General features: G+C 45.7%; 1 pseudogene across 1 annotated transcript; it reads right to left on the bottom strand.

Moving 5' to 3' along the window:
* Positions 1 to 783: 783 nt before the first annotated feature.
* LOC309842512 (small ribosomal subunit protein eS4 pseudogene) lies at positions 784 to 3,969 on the bottom strand (annotated as a pseudogene). The gene is made up of 3 exons: positions 3,924 to 3,969; positions 1,039 to 1,765; positions 784 to 835 (listed from the first exon to the last, which is right to left on the bottom strand). The product of its transcript is annotated as a small ribosomal subunit protein eS4 pseudogene (transcript).
* Positions 3,970 to 9,456: the final 5,487 nt, after the last annotated feature.

Below are 9,456 nucleotides of genomic sequence, written 5' to 3'. Positions count from 1 at the left end.
CCCACCTCTGTCAAATAAATAAGTAAAATATTAAAAAAAAATCTTGTAAAAACTTTTCCTTAATAAGCTAAGTATAGAACATAATAGACAAATAGAGTTTTTAAATGTTCTTTTTTCATATTTGTTTTAGTTTTTTTTAGATATTTTTTAAGGAAATAAAATATTACAGACATGGCCAAGATGCTTCCAATTCCACAGTCCTGCCCCCCTCCCCAGACATAACCTATCTCAAAGCTTTGACTCTTTACAGTGACTTTTTATATTTGTTCTGTCTAGATATTATCCATCTAATACATGTGGCATCGTATAATATGTTTTTATAATTCATATAAATGGTGTCATTCTATAAATGTCTTTTTTGCAAATTGTCTCTTTTCTTCAGCATCACACTCCTTAGTTTTGTTCTGTTTTGTTTCGGTATCCCTACATGTAAATCATTTTACAGTCACTCATTATTCCTTCTTGATTGCTCTTCCTTTCTTTTGGGTCTAAGTTCTGACAAATGTCTCTCTCTATGAAGAACTTATTTTAACGCTTTTTGGAAAGAATGTCTACTGGCAAAAAATTCCCTCAATTTTTGTTTGAGAAATTCGTTATTGTTCCTGGACTTTTGAAGGATGATGTCACTTAGTACAGAATTCTAAGTTAGGGGTTTTTTCCTTTCAACACTTTAAATACAGCACTATAGCACTCCGACTTTTTTTTCCCCCCCGTGCTGTATGATCTGTAATTAAGAATAAAGACTTCCAATCATGTCACCTGGAGACCATTTTTCCCACTGCTCTATTTGGCCGCCAGTCTCTTGTTTCTCTTCAGCAATGGTAAGGCGGATACCCTTTGCACAGAAAAGAAAAATACACGGTTTTTGTTTATTTGTTTTTTAAGATTTGACAGAGAGAGAGAGAGACAGCGAGAGAGGGAACACAAGCAGGGGGAGTGGGAGAGGGAGAGGCAGAAGCAGGCTTCCCGCTGAGCTGAGAGCCTGACTTGGGGCTCCATCCCAGGACCCTGGGCTCATGACCTGAGCAGAAGGCAGATGCTTAATGAGCCAAGAGAAACCCATGGTTTGTTGCCTTTGCCAATGACAAAAACGTTGGAGAGCCTGGTGGCAAAGCGGTTGCCATTGGCATCTTTCATGTGAACAACATCAAAAGAACCACAGTGTCTCTCTCTGTTGGGGATCACACCAAATCTTCCCAGGGTAGCACCTCTGGTCACCATACACAGATTACCAGGGTCAGACTTGATGAAAGCAGTAATCTTTTCAGTCTCCAAATCAGTCTGAATGGTGTCATTCATCTTGAGGAGGGGGTGGGGATCGCGGATGGTACGAACATCATGGGTCACCAGATGAGGGATTCCTGTTGTTCTCACAAAGATCTGTCTCACTTTGACTACTTACCGTTGGCCTCCTCAAGTGTTATCTTATCAGTAGTCAAGTGACCCTTGGTGTCAGAGATCTGATGGAAATCCTCCCCAGTGTTGTCAGCGCTAATGACAGCCATAAGACCAGCAAGGTAGATTATATCAATTGGGACCTTGCCATGAATCTCAATAAAATGTTGGATACAAATCTTTACTTCATATCCTGTGAGGACATTCTTAATTCTGGTCCTGAGGAAAACAATGAGAGGGAGACATTCTCTCAGTTTACGGGGAACCAGTAGATGGACGAGGGGCAAACACACCTGTCAGTGTATCCAGGGTCCAAGATTGGGAACGGCTCTGTGTTTCCAGTGCTTCTTGGGAAGACAGGTGGGCTGCCCTGGGCATGGGAAGAGCTCACTCCAATCCTTTTCTTGCCTGCTAGGTTCTCCAAGGGAAACTATGTAATTCTTTCCTTGGGCCTCTGTAGGTAAGATCTTTTCCTCTGGCTTCTTTCCAATTTTCTTTTTTTTTTTTTGGCTGTGATTTTCTGCAGTTGGACTATGATATGCATGGGTGTAGATAATGAGGTCTTGGTCCTTTGGGAAATCTGTGCCTGTGGGCTGTGACGGACCAGGGCTGCTCAGCTCCCTTACCCCTTAGCTGAGGCATGAAGGCTGGAGGAGCTGCAGTTGGCCATTTCCCTTCCCCTGGTCCATTAGGCTCTGGTGAAACAGCTTCTTCTGAGGACAGAACTTGTTAAAACAACAGAGTACTCAGGTGTGTTCCAAAATGGCTCCTCTTCCCCTTTCCCCTGCTGGAAGCATGAGGGGGTTTTTCTCTGGATCCTTACAGTAGAGTCTGGAAGGGCTCCTAGAGGGAAAACTCGGATGTGTAAGGGGGCCCCCTGGAGTTCCTAACTTTCAAACTTGTCCACACTGAGCCTCTAGCAATGTGTTGACCACAGTACCTTCTCAGGTCCTGGTTCCTGTAGAGGTTTCTGCTCAGGTAAGTTGTGATTCTTTGTACCTACCTACCTAGCTCTCCTAATCTGGGGTCAGCCGATTTGCCCTGTAACCTCAGTTTTCTGATGAATCTAAAGAATAATTGTTGATTTTCAGTTTGTTCAGCTTTTCTCTTGTTGGGTGAATGAAAGCGACTTTCGGGGGCTCAGTCAGTTAAGCAGCTGCCTTTGGCTTAGGTCAAGCCCTGCTCAGGGTGAGTCTGCTTCTCCCTCTGCCCCTCATCCCACTCTTGTGCTCTCTCTCACTCTTTCTGTCTCATTCTCAAATAAAAAAATAAAATCTTAAAAAAGAAAGAAAGCGATGTCCAATCTCTTTGCAAGCTGGAGGGAGACAGGAAGTCAAAACATGTCAAATGAATATGACAATTATGTATCAATGGTTCTGCTGATGTAAACTTCAAGTATTTCCAGCTCTTTCTCTATTATTAATAGTGCTCTTATGAGCATCTTTTTGCATGTCTCTTTGGACACATGGGGATGAGTTTCTCCAAGATACATATTGGGACGTGAAATTGCTGAATTGCAATAATTCACGCTTATCTTGGATTTGACCACAGAGTGCCAAACTGCGCTCCCAAGTGGTTGTACCAGCGTGCCCTCTCCAGCAGAGCAGATTTCTTCTCACTAAATCCTCATCAGGGCTTACCATTGTCAGACGTGAATATTTTATCATCTGACAGGCATGATGTAATATTTTGTGGGTGGTTTTGGTATGTTTTGTGACCACTAGGGAGGCTCCCTCACTGAAGCAAAAAATCCTGAGGCCCTGTCTTGCGCAGATCCCGATCTGGGCTTGGCTTGTGGGGGTGCACCCAGGAATAAAAATAGACAAAGCCTCTGCCTTCGCCGTCCTCAGAGAAGTGTTTGTTCAAGTATATGTGCAGAGTGGGGTGAGGAGTAAGGGATTATCATGCACCTAACTGAAGGCAGAGCCACGCAGGCAGAGGAACGGGCTCTCGGATGCACTGGTACCTGAGAGAAAACAGGAGGAGGTGAGCCCAGAGAGGGGAGGGGAGGGCCTGCTAAATGCCAAGCTTCAGAGGCCATTGTATGGATTTTGCTTTTATTTTTTTAAAGATTTATTTATTTATTTATTTGAGAGAGCAAGAGAAAGGGCATGGGGGGGCAGAGAGAGAGGGAGACAAGCAGACTCCCCACCGAGCATGGAAGCTGGCATGTGGCTGGATCCCAGCATCCCGAGATGATGACCCCAGCTGAAACCAAGAGTGGGACGCCTAACCGACTAAGCCACCTAGGACTTTGCATTTATTTTGAGCACTGCTGGGAGCCTACGGTGCTCGGGAGCTCACTGAATATGCCCAGCTCCTGGCCGTCACAACAGAGCAGAATAACACTCTTTGGCTCACTTAAGAATGTATCTGTCCATGTGACTAGTGCTGGCCACTGAGTCTACAGAATTCACTTGGGGAGTATTTAATTTCCAGTACTAATCTTCTAGGGCTGTTTGCTCCTCTGCCAAGGTGACCAGAAACATCCAAGACAGTGTTCTGAGCTGTAAGTCCAAATCTCTGACCGGTGATGGTGATGAGCAGCTCCCTGTCGCTGCCTGAGATGGACATGGCACATGAGAAAGAAATGATCACTATTTTAAATCACTGAAATGTTGGGGTCATTTGCCACCACAACATAACCTAGGTCATCTGGACTGATACAGAGGCATTGTCAAGTTTTGAGCAGCACCTATCCTTTCAAAGGATCACTGCTACCATATTGGGAAGAGACTATGTGGAGAGTCAGACAATTAAGAAGCTACTACCATAATCCAGGCAAGGGATGACAGTGACTTGGACCAGGATGGTAATGGCAGGGGTGGTGAGGAACAGTCCACATGTGGACATTGTTTTACATCAGGGCCAACAGGATTTTTCTGATGAATTGAATGTGGATATGGGAGACTCAAAGGTTTAATCCGAGCAACTGGAAAGATGGAGTTGCTATTGACTGAGATGGGGAAGACCTTGGGTGGGGCATGTGTTTAGTTTGGGGCATGTGAAATTTAAGATACCTTAGACGTCCAAGTGGAAATGTTGAGCTGGCCGTTGGCTATATGAGTCAGGTTCAGGAGGGAGGTCTGGGTTGGAGATGTACACTTTGAGAGTGATTAGCAATTGGGTGGACTTTGAAGCTATGGCAGAGAATGACATTAACAGGGACTGAGTGTAGTTATAGAAAAGAGCAAGGACTGAGCCTGGAGGCTCTAACATTCAGAGGCTGGGGAGAAAAGAAGGGGTCACTGAAAGATACTGAGACTCACCTGTGAGGTGGGGGGAAACCAGGAGGACGGAGTGTCCTGATGGCCCAATAAAGAGACTGTTAGGTAAGAGGCGGTCATCAGTTCTATCAAATGTGGCCAATGGATCAAGAAAGTGGGAGACTGAGAACTGGCTCTTTTTTTTTTTTTTGGCAATGTGGAGCTCACTGGTGACATCAGTAGGACAAATTTTTGTGGAAAATGTGAGTCAAAGTGAGATTGGAGTGGATTGAAAGAGAAGGGTAAAAATTGGAAATAGATGGGGTGCCTGGGTGGCTCAGTGGGTTAAGCCTCTGCCTTCGGCTCAGGCCATGATCTCGGGGTCCTGGGATCGAGCCCCACATCAGGCTCTCTGCTCAGCGGGGAGCCGGCTTCCCCCCCACCCCCGCCTGCCTCTCTGCCTACTTGTGATCTCTGTCTATCAAATAAATAAATAAAATCTTTAAAAAAAATATTGGAGATGGCAAGTATAGACCATCTTTTTGAAGATGGTTTTGCTGCATAAGGGAGTAAAAAAACGGGGAATTAGACAAAGGTAAAGTGCAGTCACTAGAAGGCTTGAGGTCAGAGAAAAAACATGTTAATTGTATCTTAGTAGGAAGGATCCAGCAAATGATGAAAAAAAAAATGATGTAGCAGAGAGAGGGAATATGCTGAGAGATTCGTGAGCAATGGGAGAGGAGGAGTGAGAGCAGAGGGCTAGGCTTCCATAGGACCATTGGTGATTTATCCATAATAGCAGACAGGAAGCCAGAGGGTGGGGTTCCAAGACAGATAGATATGGGGAGTGGGCCGTCTGTGGATTTTCTCTGTTGATCACATCAATACCCACGGTGACCTCAAAAGAAGGGAGGGGGTGTTGGAGGTTTGAGGAGAGAGGAACGGATGTGAGATTACTGGCTGGAGCACTGGGGAAGAAATGAGCCTGGGTAAGTATCCTATGATTGCCAAGGGCATTAAGAGTCCACTTGAGGTTTGTGGTCATGAATTTAAAATGAAACCAGGCAGTGTGATGCCAAAGTCATTTGGCTGGCAGGTGCCGGTGCCGAATAGGCAGCATGTTGGAATTATCACCAGGGTTGCGGCTTGGCTCGGGGAATGTTAGGAAGTGAGGGGGCAAGCCGCTGAGGGTTTGCGTAAGGCAGAGGGTGCAGTGCTTGACGGTGGGATGCAAACAGACACGGAGGAGTGAGAGGGCATCGAGTCACTGGGCAGATGGTATTAGGACCAGCTCAGATTTGCTTTCGGAAGCCAAGAATCTGAATTCTTCTCAGACGCAGATACACACCATTATGGATAACAGGTCTAATCCCATGTTCTCAGAAAATACCTAAAATTAAAACAATACCTGTAGCTTTGTCTACTTCCTGTTGGTCTCTTTTAAGCTGCATTAACATTAATTAATATAAACATTATAGGGCAAAGAACTTACTTTAAACGAGATCGCAAAAATTGATCTGACAATATTTTAGTGATTTTAGGTATTTTCTTTCCCCAAAGTCCTATAATCAACTTCATTCAAAAGTTTTCAAAGATTTAGGGTGCCTGGGAGGCTCAGTGGGTTAAGGGTCCACCTTTGGCTCCAGTCATGATCCCAAGGTCCTGGGATCGAGCCCTGCATTGGGTTCTCTGCTGAGCGGGGAGCCTGCTTCCCCCTCTCTCTCTGCCTGCCTCTCTGACTACTTGTGATCTCTGTCAAGTAAATAAATAAAATCTTAAAAAAAAAAAAAGTTTTCAAAGATTTATACCTGAATGTGGTCAGTGCCAAAGGTCAGATTATTGGCTCTAAGTGAGCTCAGTCTGACATTGAGCTAGGCAGTGTCCACAGCCCACCCTGAGGGCTCTACATGCTTTCTTTCATCCCAGCACACCCCTTCCTTGTGCTTCGACAGACAGACCTATCCTTGCGAAGCTTACATTCTAGCAGGGCCTAATGATAGTTACACAAATAAGGAAGTGACGGAGTAAGCTAGTTTGTCTCAAAACACTTTACCAGTGACCTTGAGCCCTGAATCCAAGGGCCTGTGGCTATCAGCTTTCTCCTAAAATGCAATTAATAATAAACTCTCAGTCAAATCACTGTTCCGGCCTAAAAGGCCACGAGGCTAAGCAGTTGTTTGCTGTCCTGCTATATTAATCTGCTAATTAATTAATTTAAGCAGCTTAAACTGTTAGGGCAAAAGAAATGGGCAAGTCCAAACGCAGTGAGCCCAAACCGTTTTGTGGGTCCATCACTTTCGGTTCACAAAGGGGCAGGTCCCCCTGGAGGTAAGGATGCTCACCCCCAATGTGGCTACATTTAGAGTTGGACCTTAAGCAGAGCCGATTAAGGGAAAGTGAGGTCTCAAGGATGGGGGCGGATCCAACAGGACTGGTGTCCTTGTAAGACGAGGAAGCAACATCAGGGATGGGCGCACCTAGAAAAGGCCCTGTGAGGACCCAGGGAGAAGGCAGCTACCCATAAGCCAACGGGACAGACCTCAAAAGAAACCAGCCTGGCTGGCAGCTCGATCTCAGACTCCCAGCCTCCAAGAAATGCGAAAATAAGCTTTTGTTGTTACGCCATCCAGTCCGCAGTATTTTGTATGTGAGCCCTAGCAAATTATATCAGGATATTGGCCTAACTGAAATAAACCAGTCACAGCAAGGCGAGCACTGTTTGATTTCCCTTGTATAAGGTACCGAGAGTGGTCACATTCATAGAAACAAGACTATGGAGGAGTCGTTGCCAGGGCCGGTGGAGAGCAAGAGGAGGAATTGTCATTTCATGGCTGCAGAGTTTTCATTTTGCAAGATTTCACCTTGCAGAAGGAGGCTGGTTGCACTACACCGTGACAATGCTCAGCACTGTCGAGCTGTGCACTTGACCATGATTAAAATGGGAGATTTTATGTTCTGTGTGACCACAATTAAAACACACACACACACACACACACACACACACACACACACACACAGAAGCTGTTAGAAGGATCATCTGCGTGTGTGTTCAAACTGGCAAGAGGGGCGCCTGGGTGGCTCAGTCATTAAACCTCTGTCCTGGGATCGAGCTCCCTGCTTGGTGGGAAGCCTGCTTCTCCCTCTCCCACTCCCCCTGCTTGTGTTCCTTCTCTTGCTTTCTCTCTCTCTGTCAAATAAATAAATAAAATTTAATAAAAAAACTGCCAAGAATGAAGACATGAGATACTGAGTGTCGTTTTCTGTTTGTTGGACATACAGATTCTTCTTCTGCTGATTGTCTGTTCTTATCCTTTCCTGACTTTTCTGTTGGGTGACTGGTCTTTCTCCAATAGATGTATAAGCTTTCTTGCTATAGTCTTATCCCTAATCCTGTCATGGTCATGGGAATTACAATGACCTTTGTCCAGTGTGTGATTTCCACTAGTTTTAATGTAAATGATCATATGAAGTCTTTAATATTATTTTAGTCAAATGTGTGGTTGTCCCGTTTGTGCGTTTTAGGACTTGTTCAACAACTTCTATTTTATCCTAACTTTGGGTGCAGTTTTTTTTTTTTTATTATCTTTTTTTCTTTTTAAAGATTTTATTTATTTATTTGAGAGAGAGACAGTGAGAGAGAGCATGAGCGAGGAGAAGGTCAGAGAGCGAAGCAGACTCCCCATGGAGCTGGGAGCCTGATGTGGGACTCGATCCCGGGACTCCGGGATCATGACCTGAGCCGAAGGCAGTTGTCCAACCAACTGAGCCACCCAGGTGTCCCTGGGTGCAGTTTTTTGATTGAATCTTTAACCCATACTGTTTGATTTCTGTATTGGGTTCAGTTATGCATGTACTTGAGTATGTTATTGGGGGTTTCTTTTTTTTTTAAGATTTTATTTTTATTTATTTGACAGAGGGACACACACGGAGAGAAGGAACACAAGCAGGGGGAGTAGGAGAGGGAGATGCAGGCTCCCCGCCGGGCAGAGAACCCCATGCGGGGCTCCATCCCAAGACTCTAGGATCATGACCTGAGCAGAAGGCAGCCGCTTAACAACTGAGCCACCCAGGTGCCCCTACTGGGGGCTTCTAAAAGAAGTTTAAGATTGATTTTGTTTTATTTGAGAAAGAGAGAGGGAATGTGTGTGAGCACAAGCAGGGGGAGGAGTAAAGCAGGGAGAGAGAGCGAATCTCAAGCGGACTCCATGCTGAGTGCGGAGCCCATCTCACGACCCTGAGATCATGACCCGAGCTGAAATTGAGAGTCAGACGTCCAACTGACTGCACCACCCAGGCGCCCCTAAAGAAAAAAAAGTATTGAGGGGCGCCTGGGTGGCTCAGTGAGTTAAAGCCTCTGCCTTCGGCTCAGGTCATGATCCCAGGGTCCTGGGATTGAGCCCTGCAACAGGCTCTCTGCTCAGCGGGGAGCCTGCTTCCCCCTCTCTCTGCCTGCCTCTCCGCCTACTTGTGATCTCTGCCTGTCAAATAAATAAATAAAATCTTAAAAAAAAAAAGTATTGAAATACTTAATTGCTAAGGTTCGGTTTTACTCAACTGTTCATGTTTTTGACACAAGCCATTCCAAAGGACAACATCCCTGTCAGGCACAACAAGAATGCTGCCGACACCATGGGCCCGTCTACAGGGAGACTGCTCGGCCAGAGTTCCTGAGGAAGCAGCAGCTCTGAGCCTTGGGAATTGGCTGCACAGTGCGGGGGACACCCTTCACCCCTCCGCTGCTACATGCACCCACAGGGCACCAGGGGCCAGGACAGGGTTGGGCCTTCAAGGAACGAACTGGGCCAAGTAGGTTCGCCTGTCTGGAGAATTTTAAACAGGAAGCCCTGAAGTCCTG

The sequence above is a fragment of the Mustela nivalis genome, assembly GCF_964662115.1.
Source record: "Mustela nivalis genome assembly, chromosome: 10".
Classification (NCBI taxonomy): domain Eukaryota; kingdom Metazoa; phylum Chordata; class Mammalia; order Carnivora; family Mustelidae; genus Mustela; species Mustela nivalis.
This window is presented reverse-complemented; position numbering and strand designations above follow the sequence as displayed.